This window comes from Sus scrofa, chromosome 6 (genome assembly GCF_000003025.6).
Source record: "Sus scrofa isolate TJ Tabasco breed Duroc chromosome 6, Sscrofa11.1, whole genome shotgun sequence".
Taxonomy (NCBI): domain Eukaryota; kingdom Metazoa; phylum Chordata; class Mammalia; order Artiodactyla; family Suidae; genus Sus; species Sus scrofa.
This window is the reverse complement of record NC_010448.4, coordinates 100,694,162-100,708,031: the sequence shown is the minus strand read 5'-3', so window position 1 is coordinate 100,708,031 and position 13,870 is coordinate 100,694,162.

Genomic DNA, 13,870 nt, shown 5'->3' with positions numbered 1-13,870 from the left:
GCCCCACTTTGCGTGCTTATCAGTTGGGAGTAGGAACCAGGTGGGGTAAAGTCCTGAATACAGAGGGAAGTCGGTTGAAGCTCTGAGCCCAGATTCCCTTTGCTACACTTAACGGAGTGTTTTAGCAAGAGACAGTACCAGACCCACAGCACACAACATTTACAGGCTGCTTTTGCTTTGCTTCATCGAGTAGCTCTTTGATGGGAGAGGAAATCTCAGTTTCCAGAGCAGGGATTGAACCTGGAATGCAGCAGCGAAAATGCCAAATCCTAACCACTAGACCACCAGGGAACTCCCAACATTTACAGTTGTTGTTTGGAAGTAAGTGCATGTTTGAACTGTACACCCTTCATTCTGTAAGGTTATGTTAGTCCTTCTCATTTCTCACTTAGCTCTTTTGGTCCCTTTTATAGAATTCCTAAGGAAAGATCTCAGCGGTGCTGGCTGAGTGATGATCATGCAAAACAGGAGGACCCAGCTGGTTCCCTGTGCTCTGAGCTGAGGGCCAGGGCAGACCTAGCAGAGGCCGAGCATAGAGCCCCTGGCCTAGAGGGGCCTGGATGAAGAGCACTGAGTGGACAGTTGTTGGAATAAGCATGCTGTTCTCCTGCCCAAAGAAGCTGGGAGGAAAGTAGTCAGAACAAGGTTGGTTGTAGAAACTCACAGCTGGGCTGATGAGGAAGAGGGAGGAAGCCTTCGGTACGCGGAGAAAGGTCAACTGATCAAAATACAGACAGAGGGGCAAATTGCCCAAGTGGAAAACTGTCCCCAGGAGCCAGCCAGGATGGAGCCACTGAGTGACTTCTTTGCAAACACAGAATCCAGAAATCCAGAAACATAGCATCCTAAGAATGGACCGAAACTTGGCATCGTATAGAGCTCAATTCTCTCCTATGTCGCGTCTTGTTTCATGAGCTGGAACCGCTCAGGAACCAACTTTCACATTTGGGGCAAATCCCCAGGATCGTTAACATTCAAGGGCTCTATACTAAAGTGGTGTATTACAAACAACCCATAGCATTAGAGCAAACAAACAAACAAACAAAAAATCCAAAGTCATATGCCATCTCCTCTTTTACCCCTAATTATCTCAACAAATGGCCAAATCGTCGGAAACCCTCCCTTTAGTTGTCTCTGCACTACAGAAAAGAGAAAATTCATGGTTAGAACAATGAATCCCTAGCTTAAGGTTAATGTAAACCAGAATTTTAAAACTCCTATTGCTTCGACGTTACTGAGCTAATAAAGAGTTCTAATTTGGAATTGCGTAACCCTCTAGGGGACCATGGGATTCAGACACTGTTCTTAAGCAGAATTAGGTCTCATCTTGATCATTTCTTTACTCCTCTTTTCAGGTATGTGGTGGAGAAGCCTTGGGGCACATTACCAGTCCCCAAACAGATGGGCTTTTCCTTTATTGCCCATCCACTTGGGTAGGAAAAGCACAGCTGCATCGAGCAATTGGGTGTAAAAGATTTCCTAAATACACCCGTAGCTTTGCATCTGTTCTTCAGCAGGGAGCTAGAACCTGGAGCCGCAGGCTCCTAGTCCACTAAGGACAAAGTGCATCTATTCTATTTGGGTCTTTAGCACTTGGGTGGCACAGAGGTGCTTATTAGCGATCACGCCGACCTCCAGGAGCATTTCACTCCATCCAGTCCTTGGCTTTCAGGAGCCTTCTGCCTTCATTAGGGGTAGGGTACACTATTGTAACAAACACCCCTGAATCTCAGGGTCTCAGTGAAAATATTTAAATGCTAATTTCTCCCTCAACTCAGACACCAAGGGGCAGTGGGATCTGGAGGGTGGAAGGAGCCCGAGGGTATCTCCTAGACCTCTTCTGTTTTTCACCCACCCTTTGGTTGGAGCCAGGATTGTGTTGGAAGATTTTTGAGGTCAGGCCTGTAGGGGGCACCCGTCATTCTGCCCAAGTTCTGGGTCATGAGGTTCTGGGTCCGTGTGCAGGTGAGGCTGAACTGGGCGGTGGGGCCTAGAGCCTAGAAAGGAAAGGAATTAAGACTTGGAGAGAATACAGCCGTCTCCCTCTCACATTTTGTAAGTCCCTAAGTTTCCATTTTTGGTATATGCACAATTTTTGGCAAAAAGACTATTTGCTCAGAATTTATCCCAGTAAAGAGCAATTCAGTGTGGACCTGTGATTCTAAGCTTCCAAAAGGCTCTGCCTTCAGCATCAATACCTGTTACCACTTGTGATTCCCTTAAGGTCTCGTTTGTGTGTGTTTCTCAAGTCAGTTCACAACCAGGTTTAAACCGCCTCCATCAGAGGAACGACTCCCTAGCCTCTGGGTGTCTGGGAGGTTGGACAACAGAAGGTTGCGGGATGGATGTTAAGAGAAAGTGGATTGTTGAAGCGGTGTTTGCAGAAACAGGGTGTGCATCTCATGTTTTCCATGAGCTGCTGTGGACTCCTGCCAATTGTTTCCAAGAAGGAACATGGCCCTGGGGTGGTGAGAGCATCTGCTTGTTTAAGACACACAGAGAGCCTGACTTTTCAGTAAAATATCCTCCTATGGAAACATTGGTTGCTAACGAAAGAGCATCTTGATACCCCTGAGGAGTCCATTCAACATGTATCTGAAGGCCAGACTCCGCTGGTAGGCTGCCCTTTTGCCACCTCTGTCTTAACTTTTCTGCCCTGATGAGTAAGGACAAGGGTGCAGAAGAAATCAAAGCAGTGAGCCTCAGCCCTTTACTGGAGAGATGTCAAAGGTTCCTCCTGCTTCCTCAAACACGTGGAACTGGGACTTGAAGGACGTTCATCTCTGCACAGATAATTAAGACGCAAAACGCTACATGTCAAGCACCCTGTTATTTCTTTGCAAATGTTCCAATACCAGGTGTGTGTAAAAATGCTGAAGTTCTTAGAGAGTTCCCATCGTGGCGCAGTCAGTGGAAACAAATCCGACTAGGAACCATGAAGTTGCAGGTTCAATCCCTGGCCTCACTCAGTAGTTTAAGGATCCAGCACTGCAGTGAGTGTGCTGTAGTTCACAGATGTGGCTCGGATCCTGCATGGCTGTGGCTGTGGCTGTGGCGTAGGCTGGCAGCTGCAGCTCTGATTCAACCCCTAGCCTGGGAACCTCCATATGCCACAGGTGCGGCCCTCAAAAGACAAAAAAGACCCACACAAAAATGTTGAAGTTCTTTGTTTCTGGGCAGAAGGAACAGGATGGTGCATCAAAACTACAGCTACTTAGTAGGAAACGGGATGTGTGTGTCTGCGTTGTGTGTGTCTGTGTTGTGTGTGTGTACGCTCATATATCAGTGGAGTTTGTCTGTACTTAAAGTGGCGTACTCTTTCAGCCAAATGAGCAAGAGTGTTTGGTAGAAATTGTTTTATGATGTTTTGCTAGGGGTGTAAAGAAAGGAAGGGGATGGGGGATAGAGAAAGAAAGGAGCCTGGTCAACAATACAATGAAAAACATTTTCTGAGGACATCACTCATTTGGCCACAAATGGACCAATGGGAGAAGAAGTGAGGAGGGGAAAGGTGGCCACACCTGCCAGGACTTTCCAGCAGAGACTTGGGGAGTTCCCACTTCTCTAACCAACAAAGCCAAAGCCCAGCGCCCTTCTTTAGGGGAAAAAAAATTGCCAGGAATCCCTCCCTGAGCAGGAGGTTGGAGTCAACGACTTTAATGGTCCCTGACGACACTGGGAATCTGGCCCCAGAGGGACAGAATATGCCAAGAGAGAAAGGGTCAAAGTAAGGGAGAGAGCAAATCCCAGATTAAAAGGACACAGAAAACAGACCTGTGGTTGTGAAGGGAGAGGGAGGAGAGAGTGGGATGGATGGGAGGTTGGGGTTAGTAGAGGCAAACTCTTCCACTGAGAATGCATTAGCAATGATGGCCTGCTGTACAGCACAGGGAACTATATCCAGTCTCTTGGGATAAAATATGATGAAAGATAATATAAGAAAGAGAATGTACATATATACATACGACTAGGTCACTTTGCTTACAGCAGAAATTGGCACAACATTGGACATCAAGTATACTTTAATATTTAAAAAATGGGGGGAAGAAGAAGGGCACAGAAAAATATTCAAATAAATACATAGACCCTTAAGAGAATGGATATAAATGAAGAAAGGGTTAACAGATAGGCAGTAAGAGGCACCTGAGATTAAGGAACACAAAATGTCATAAAGTCATAAAATGAAGATAAAACCCTGTGTCCATGCGTGTGTGCTGATTGCGTCTAGAAGCCAGTGCTAGATTTCACAAGACTTCGTTGGAGGTTTGACCTTTGTGTGCCATCCAGCCTTAGTTTTTTCTTGCTTAGAAGTCACATCTGTTATCGCTACATGGTGTCCAGGGCTCAGGTTTCCAGCCCCAGACATGCTGTGTGTGCTCAGTAACAGATGTGATGTTATTTGAATGTGTCGGCTTAAAGTTATTTTGTTTTTATTCACTCACTGGCACTTCCCTTTAAACATCATTTATCATAAACAGAAGTTTTGCACACTTCTTATGTATTTATGTACTATGGGGAGGTTTTCGCCAATAAATTTCTTCCCCATGATCTAACTCTAATTTTAGGAATCCTGTTTTTCTTTTCTTTTCTTTTTTTTTTTTTCTTTCCTTTTTCTTTTAGTTGAGATGGAAGTGACATATAACATCATATTCGTTTCAGGTATGCAACACGATCAGATTCTTTCCTTTTCTAAGACACTGGTCTGCTCTGAACAACAGAACAGTAAAACTCTGTATTTTATAACTAGCCACGGTCCAAAGTGAGTCTTTGAAAAAGTGCTTTCAATTCCCTGAAACTCATTCTTTGTATTTCTACTCAATTTTTAAAGTATATTTTGAAACTTAGCATAGGCCTGGCCCGCGGTGACATGAACCTTCAATAATTAAGATGTTAAGTCATCAGTTGTGATGTATTTAATTAATCTAAATTTAACCAACTAAGTTTTCTATTCTATAAAGAAAGAGCTACACCTTTTAAATCCCCATATATTTAAGTTTCATTAGATAAAAATATTTATAAGAATCTTAAAATGGCAGAGATATTTACCCTAAAACCCTCTTTGGTTAAAAGACAGGAATTTTCCTGAACCTGATATGTTTGAGACTGAATCCCATTGACTTTTTCTTTTTTTTTTTTTTTTTTTCTTTTTTTCCAGAAGTTCTGTTGCATTCATTTTCCCAAGGCACTGAATGGAGCCAAAAAAAAAAAAAAAAAATCAATAATAAACTAAACCTTAACATAAATCTTAAAGTCCTTTAACCAGATGCCAAATTTGATTAAGGCAAGTGACCTCTTCTGAAAGGAACAGACAATGTATGACGACAAGGTCTTGGGCTAAAACAGAGAATTCATTTCTTTGGGCCCACTAACTCTTATCAATGAGACCAGCCATATGCTTAGTGCAGAGGCGGGGTGTCTGCCTGAGGTTCTAAATGTTCCCCTTGGACAAGGAGCACAACCTGCGAGGGACTTTCCTAAAACACCTATGGTCTCCATGCAAATTTAGATTCCATTTTATTTGCCCTTTAGGATTAAGAAGCCAAAGGATAATGCCAGGAACTGCGTAGTCCCCCAGACCAAACCACCACACCACCAACCACAGCAAAAGAATAGTAGAACTTCATCCAAAAGATGGGCCATAGGAGTTCCCTGGTGGCTCAGTAGGTTAAGGACCTGGCATTGTCACTGCTCTGGCTCTGGTTACTGCTGTGGTGTGGATTCAATCCCCAGCCAGGGGACTTACACGTACTGTGGGCATGCCCTCCCCCCCAAAAAATGAAAAAGTAGGTGCAACAAGGGGAACCAACAGACAAAGAAGAACTGACAAAATCCCAATCAAAAGCATCAAAGTGGAGCAGACTACGCCAGGCTGTCTCATTGTGTTTGCACTTTCTGCTTCTGCTCACCTCTGTGCCAGGTCATGTTTCCACCCTACAAGGAAACACAAACACCAGTAGAATGACAACAGAATCACAGCCATCAATCGCAGAAGGAAACAAGTTTTGTGAATGAACTTAGGAGGCATGGAAAACACGCAGCAGTGAAATTTCCACTTTATGGGAAATTCCTCCTATATGGGCATTTGCCCTAAATACTGATGCTAGAAAAGAAAATGTAGAAGTACTTGCCAAGAATGAGAAGACCTGAGATTTTATCATTTTCCTTCACTAAGGTATGTGCTTCAGGAATGTCTGAACTGCCCTTGGTGTTGGTTTCTGGTTTATGTTTAACCTTCAGGTGTGTAAGGCGAGGAATGTCTGCTAATCGTGTTTAGCCCAATAAAGTCTGGCAGCTTCAAATGTTGACACTGTTTTGGAGCCATGAACTTCAATAGGGTAAAGATTTTATATAGATGTAAGCAAGTATCGCAATCATTATTTTCATTATTATTGTTTAAATTAATATTTGTATCGATGTTGTAGTAATGGTCTTGCAGGATGCTTATATTACCTTGATTCAGCGCTATTTTCATGTTATTATAGTATCAATTTAATGTAAACTCCTGCAATTGTTTGAAAACGTTTCCAACACCGGATAATTTAGAATTTCTTGGTATTGCAGACATTTCCAAAGTTATTACAAATGGACTTGAGCAAACACTTTCTAGTTCTAGAACATCCTCTTTTGACTAAGATACATATTTTTAGCCAAGGAAAGCTCTGCCCTTCAGCAGAGTTTGCTGCTATGAGGGGGAGGAGGCCCAACTTCTTGACAGGTTAACCTGTCCAGGGTTGCAGGTGTCAACAACCAGATCACCTGTCTGCTGAGGAGGAAAATGTATGAATAAGTCACGTGGAGGTCAGTGCAAATTGGTTTCAAGGAAATTTCCCTTGCTATGTCATCCCTTGGTTCACTCATCCATTCCTTTGCCCCTTCTTTCATAAGATGTTTATTCATGTCCACATGTCCATCCTCTGCTCGGAGCTGAAGAGAAGAAAAAGAAAAAGCAAAGAACAGGAAGTGGAACAGAAGGAGGAGGAGAATAAGGATAAAAAGGCAGCAGGGAAATAATCATTGAGCATTTATTACACGTCCTGAACTGAGTGCATTACCTACTACCTATAGATGTGTCATCTCGCTGAAACCTCTCAACTCTCGAAGCAAATATTGTTATCTATTCCCACTTTTCAGATGAGAGAATGAGTTTACTCGGGGTAAGAAATGGCCCCAGGTCAAATGGCTAGAAAGCAGTGACTTTGTCCTAGAATCCAAGACTCTCTGATTTAGGAGGCAACATCTTACTATGGTAAGAAGCCTGGTCTCTGGAGGAGTTCCCCAGTTGTCCAGTGGTTAAGGAGCTGGTGTTGTCACTGCTGTGGCTTGAATTGCCGCTGTGGTATGGTTTGATCCCCAGCCCCGGGAACCTCCGCATGCTGGAGCCAAAAAAAGAAAGAAAGAAAAAAGAAAAGAGAAAGGAAAGAAGGGAGACAAGAGGGAGGAAGGAAGGAAGGGAGGGAGGGAGAGCCTGGTCTCTGGAGATAACTGCCAGGGTTCAAATTGTGGATCTGCCACTTACTGGCTGTGTGACCTTGGGAAAGGTCACCTGTCTCTGCCCCAGTCTCCTGTGGGCTGCTTGTGATGATTAGATGCCTTAGTTCATGTGAAGCACTCAGAGTCATACTTGCACATAACTGCCCTGCAAAGTGTTTTTATTATGCCCAAGCCCATGCTCATAACTATCACTTTCTGGTCCTCATGGAGCTTAGAGTCTGGTAGAAAGTCAACATCAAAGGATAGAGAGAAACAGCCTTCCGAGAGCTCAGACAGGGGAAGTGAAAGGCACTGAGGGGACGTGCTGGTGGTCTGGAGTCCAGACCTGGAGCTTCAGGAAATGCTTCCTAGAGCCAGTGGCATCTAAGTGGAAAGACTTGAAGGAGGAGGAGGGAACCAACCCAGGGCTTGGGGACTTGGGGCCTGTGCGTCTGGAAGCCTGATTGTTTCTGAGAAACACAAGTGTTTAAAATGATCAATTCAGGGAATTATTGTGAGGCTTTGCTAACATTTTCCTGACTATTGAAACAGGACACAGCACACTTGACATATAATAGTGTAAAAACCTTATAAATAGAGGCTAATTATGGGATCGAGAATTAGCATTTGCATCCAAAATTTTAAGAGTATTTTGATAATGATATTCGATGCCATCGATATCTGGGTATCAGAAAACACAGAAAAATCAACTTTCTTACTTTCCCTGCTGCCTACCAGTCCTTTTTTGTCCTTCCCTGCCTGTTCTCTCTGCTCCCCCATGGTGTTCCCCAGCGACAATATTCACATTAGGTTTAAGTGCTGCCATAAACTTCTGGGTCCTCTCTGTGTCCTAATGGCCTCAGCGGTGTCCTGCTGGGGAGGAAAGGCCACCCTGGTGATGGAAAACAGGAGGAAAGCAGGTATATTCCGGGACACGTGACCGCCTAGCTTTTCCTAGTGAGCTCTGAGGATATAAGACTTACTCAGTCCTCCTGCCTGTCTGCTCTGTGTGCAGGAGGCTGCTATTTGGCTCATTTCCTTACCTTCTATAATACCCAAAATATAGTAGCTTCATCCACGGCACATTTAATAATATAATATGATTTCAATCAAAGCGCTGATGAGCGCCAGCCTGATCCTAGATGTGGAAACAGGCATGCGAAACCCATGTGTCTTCACCTGTTCTCTTAGAGGGGGCGCTGCAGCTCGTCACCTATTCCAGGCTTGTGCAGTCCATGCCAGAGCCCAGTGAGAAGGGTATTGCTTTTGTTAGCACGTGCTATGAATTCCAATCTCTGTTTAAGAAGAAAAATGTAGATTCCTCCCCTGCAGCAGAAGAAAAGCTCATGCTAAACAAGTCCACCATAAAATTTCAAGCCCACAACATGAATTTCTTCTTTTTTTTTTTTTTTTTTTTTTTTTTTTGCTTTTTAGGGCCGCATCCACAGCATATGGAGATTCCCAGGCTAGGGGTTGAATTGGAGCTGCAGCTGCAGGCCTACGCCACAGCCATAGCAATGTGGGATCTGAGTTGAGTCTGTGACCTACACCACAGCTCATGGCAACACTGGATCCTTAACCCACTAAACAAGGCCCGGATCGAACCTGAGTCCTTATGGTTGCCAGTCAGACTTGTCAACCGCTGAGCCATAATGGGAACTCCATCAAGCCTACAACGTAAATTTTTAAGTTAGATTTCAAGTTTTGTGGCACCAAAGCATTGCTTTTTTTTTTTTTTTTTTAATCCCTCAAGGAAAGAGTCTCCCTTGTAATCGCTGCTAACTTTTTGCAAGTTTTACTTGGCCGCTTGCAGGGGCCCCTGGTTCGTTTTTCATGGCTACTGCAGCAAGGCCTCAGATACAAAGTGTCACCTCCCCGTTTGTGGGGTTGGGTTTGGTGATGGTTATAATAATCTTTATCTCTAATTCTACGATTGCAAAGAAAGAAAGTCTTGTTTGCCAAGTCCACATGGGAACCCTGTTTCTTTTTCTGGATCTTTCTATGCTTTTGCTCATTAGAAAGCAAACTCATCCAATTCTGTTTTCATTGGAACCTAACAGTACATTTGCAAAATCACCATGTAATCTTGTGAGCTATATTTAAAAGCTGATTATATCCTACTTGACTGACTTTTTTACCCATAAGAAACCTAGAAATATCTCACAGTATAAATATGAAAATGCTCCAGGCCAGAATACATCATCGTTTTCTCCATATTTTCACTTGTCAGGCGTGATGCCCTGAAATTCTGTTCTTTATTTCCATCCTATTAATTCATATAAATACAAGCAATGAGGATAAAACCAGAATAACTGCAGAGGGAGGTTTAATAATGGATGGCCCTCCCTCCTCTGAATACCTAGAATGCTGCCCGGGGCTTTATGAGGTGGCAGATCACAGCCAATCCACCCAAACCCTGAGAGCCATAGGTGGCTCCCATACATGGAGCAGATTTGGAGGATGTGGATTGAGAAACAAATAATCAGTATCATTGGGACATCCATCATTATACTTTGCCATCGGTGCTGCTGCCCTTAAAAAGTGCACTGATCCTGGTGGCCTAGAAGTTAAGGATCTGGCATTGTCACTACAGTGATTCAGGTCACTGCTGTGGCACAGGTTCAATCCCTGGCCTAGGAACTTCTGCATGCCATGGGTGCAACCAAAACAAACAAACAAAAAATACACTGATCTTACGTGAAATGACCCCAAACTTCAATATTTTCTTTTTTTTTTTCTATAATGATTTTTATTTTTTCTATTATAGCTGGTTTACAGTGTTCTGTCAATTTTCTACTATACAGCAAGGTGACTAGTCATGCCTGCCTATAGCTTTTCTGTTTCCTCTTCTGCTTCCAAAATGTCAACAGCCACTACTTCATACTATTTTCAATTTGAGTTCCAAGAGTCTTGATTTTCGTTGTTGTTTTTGGCTGCAACCGTGGCATGCAGAAATTCCCAGACCAGGGATCAAACCTGTGCCATAGCAGTGACCTGAGCCACAGTAGTGACAATGCCTGATCCTTAACCATCAGGGATCTCCCTTAAGAGTCTTTCTAAATTCGAGGTTCTTACCCTTACTCCATTGCAGACTTCTAAGAGAAGGGCTGGTGAGCTGAGGCTTATTTGTGACTTCTATTTTGATGCTTGGGAGCCCTTTTTTTTTTTTTTTCTTTTTTCTTCTCTCCCTACCCCAATTTTCAGTGGTGATCTGGATAGTTGAAGTTTTCAGATAAATGAGGCATTTGCCATATGAAGTTACAGTTTTGAAACTCTGTGCCTGAGCGTAAGCAATTCTGAATGTGAAAATGTGTTTCCTATTAAGATAATCTGGCTGTCTCTATCTTAGGCATACCAAAGTTAAAATTAATTCTCATTCTTCTTTGACATGACTTTGACCAAAATCAAATGTCCTCACTAGGAAAACACATCCCATATATAGCTTTCTTTTCACTTGAGGCCAAGTAATTTTTGACTCGTTTCTAAAACCTTGTGCCGATCTCACGTTACAGGAACATGGCTATGGAAATACACAGTGCTTTGTTTCGCGACACATATGAACCTGATTTTAGCTCAAAACAAAGCACATATTTCAAGCAAATGAACAAACCATGGAGGCCTACGAACAAAAGAATACTTAAATTATCGTGGTTATTCAATAAGTTTGTGATTATAGCAAAACATCTCTAGTCTGAAACATTTGCTGAACACATGCTTGGCAGTCTTCCAAAATACGTTCACAGGAAAATCGAGAGGGCAAGAACTCAAAATGCTGTTCACATTTTTAATGCTAAGTTTCTGCTAAGGCTACAACAGACAAATGATAGAGAAATAATAAGCAATAATTAGCCACTTCATTATCACTTAATCTTCTACGTGCAGTGCAAACTTTTCAAACATTTGGGAAAACTGTCCCAGATTAAAATCTGCTGTAAAATGTTCCTGGGAAAACAGGACTGCAGGGACATCTCTGAGACATTATGCAGAGTTCACACTGAAGGTGAACCTTTCACTCAATCTCTGCCACACTTTCTAGCTAATTGCTACTGTTGAAACAGAATGAAGAACTAAATCAATTCGCCAGATCATTTTTTTCCAAAATAAACGTAATTTCACTTTTTTTTCCCCTGATTTTAATTATGATATATACCCATGGCTTTTTATTTTGGTGAAATCTGTGTCACAAAAAAATCAGGTAATTTTAACCTTGAGAAATTCAAAATGGTAAGAAGAAAGTAAACATTCCTCTTAATCACACCACTCAGGCATCCTAAACATTTAGGGACCATCTCTCTATACACATACTTACATGTATGGAAGCATGCAATTCCAAATAAAGTGAATTGTATGTATTCACTTTAATTATTTCATAATCATATATGTATTATTTCATAATCTGCTTTTAAGTCAAAATGTCACATATACATCCTCTGTCAAGGAATTACGTAGCATTCTAATATTTAGCCAAACCGTGGTTTATTGAACCAGTGTTTTGTTTTGTTTTGTTTTGTTTTTTTGGGTTTTTTGCATTTTAGGGCCACACCCAAGGCATATGGAGGTTCCCAGGCTAGGGGTCCAATCGGAGCTGTTGCTGCCAGCCTACACCAGAGCCACAGCAAATTGGGATCCGAGCCACGTCTGTGACCTACACCACAGCTCATGGCAACGCTGGATCCTTAACGCCCTGAACAAGGCCAGGGATCGAACCCGAAACCTCACGGTTCCTAGTTGGATTTGTTTCTGCAGCACCACGATGGGAACTGCTATTGAACCAGTTTTGTATTACCGGATTTTTCAATGCTTCCAGGATTTATTATGTTAAAAAAGGAGATGTTGTAGCGAATATCCCTGTACCTTTGTAAATCTGGGTACTTTTATGGGAAACATTCAGAAAATTCATTTTACGTGGCTAAAGCCCTTAGATACATCTGAGCAATACTTTTTCTTTTCTTATGGAATGTGAAATGAGCTTGATCAATGCCTGTGATTTCAAGCAACTCATGCAAAGGCCTGTGTGACCCTTTCAAGAGTGGAGAATATGTATGATCAACGAGAAGCAGAGCATCTAGTGTTTCAGATTCCCTTCTGAAAATGCACCTTTTTTTTCTGTATGGATATAATTTTCCTTTTGTGTGTGGCATTATATTGATCTTGGAGAAAAGAAAAAAGAGACACTGCATCTGACATGGTTCAGCTGAATAATGATGACTTTGAGTGTGTTCATCTCCTAAGAAAGACAGTCTTATATTTTAAGAAATTATGTTTGAAGCAATAATGTTATGGTCAGATAGACCCTTACCTCTCAGGAAGAAAGGGTTTTCTTTTTTCTGGGTCTTCTTGTTAATAAAAATAAATCAAATATGTGGATTGCTTACTTTTACTTGCTTTAAAAATAAAGAGTGAACAAAGATGTGAAGAAAACTTTTCATTGCGGGGGTTTTTAGAGACAAGAATGAAGGCTTTATGCTAAAGGACTAAGTAGACACAATTATACTGATTTGTTTTAAGAGGCTCCAAAGAGGAAAGACCGTGAGGACTCTGAGACGGATGTACTGAAGCCAAGAATCATTTAGAGCTTCCAGAAAACTGGGACAGAATCATCAGGAGAAGGGGTCTTTGTTTAGAATGGAATGTGAAGTTCAGAAGCAAAAGTCAGTAAGTCTCTGGAGCTCCCTAAAGAATTGCTAAGTGAGTGAGTGAGATTTGGGGAGGCAAAGGACGGGAGATAAGAGGGAAGGAGGTGTAATAAACATTGGGCGGTTTCAGTGAAAGAGAAAGCCACCAGTAATTCCTTCAAGGGACAAGATATTATCATAGGAGACACTCGTGAATATTACACAATAAATTTTCAAAATTGCTTCCCTTTCTTCAGGTCAGCTGAGTTTTACCCAATGCCCAGTGGAGGCCCTTGACCTCCAGTTTAGGGTAGCCCCCTTCTCTTACATGAGAGACCTATGCAGACATGCTGACCTCATGTTGACCTCTACTTTTTGAGCTGACTATTGAATGACAAGATGAAGAGGCATCTCTAAAAGTCATCCCTACCTTCCATTTCTGCAAATGGCCAACTGGATTATCTAGATCAACCTTTCTGCTGGAAACAGTGAAAATGAGGTGAGTAGTTTTCTCCACGAGGATCTGGATGGAGCACACAGACACTTCCAGGGCTCTGGGAACGTTCTCCTTCTTGATCTGAGGTTTCCTCAGTGATAATTAACATCTCTTGAACCTGGGTGGTGATCACTTGGATCTGCATGGTTCTGTATGTAAGTTATATGTCACAAAAAACCTTTTTTTTTTTTTTTATTTACCTAATTCAGCCTTCAACCTTCTGACAGGTAGGTTCTGCCCATTCAAGATATATTTTCATTCTTGATGAATAGAAGGATTATTTTCTCCT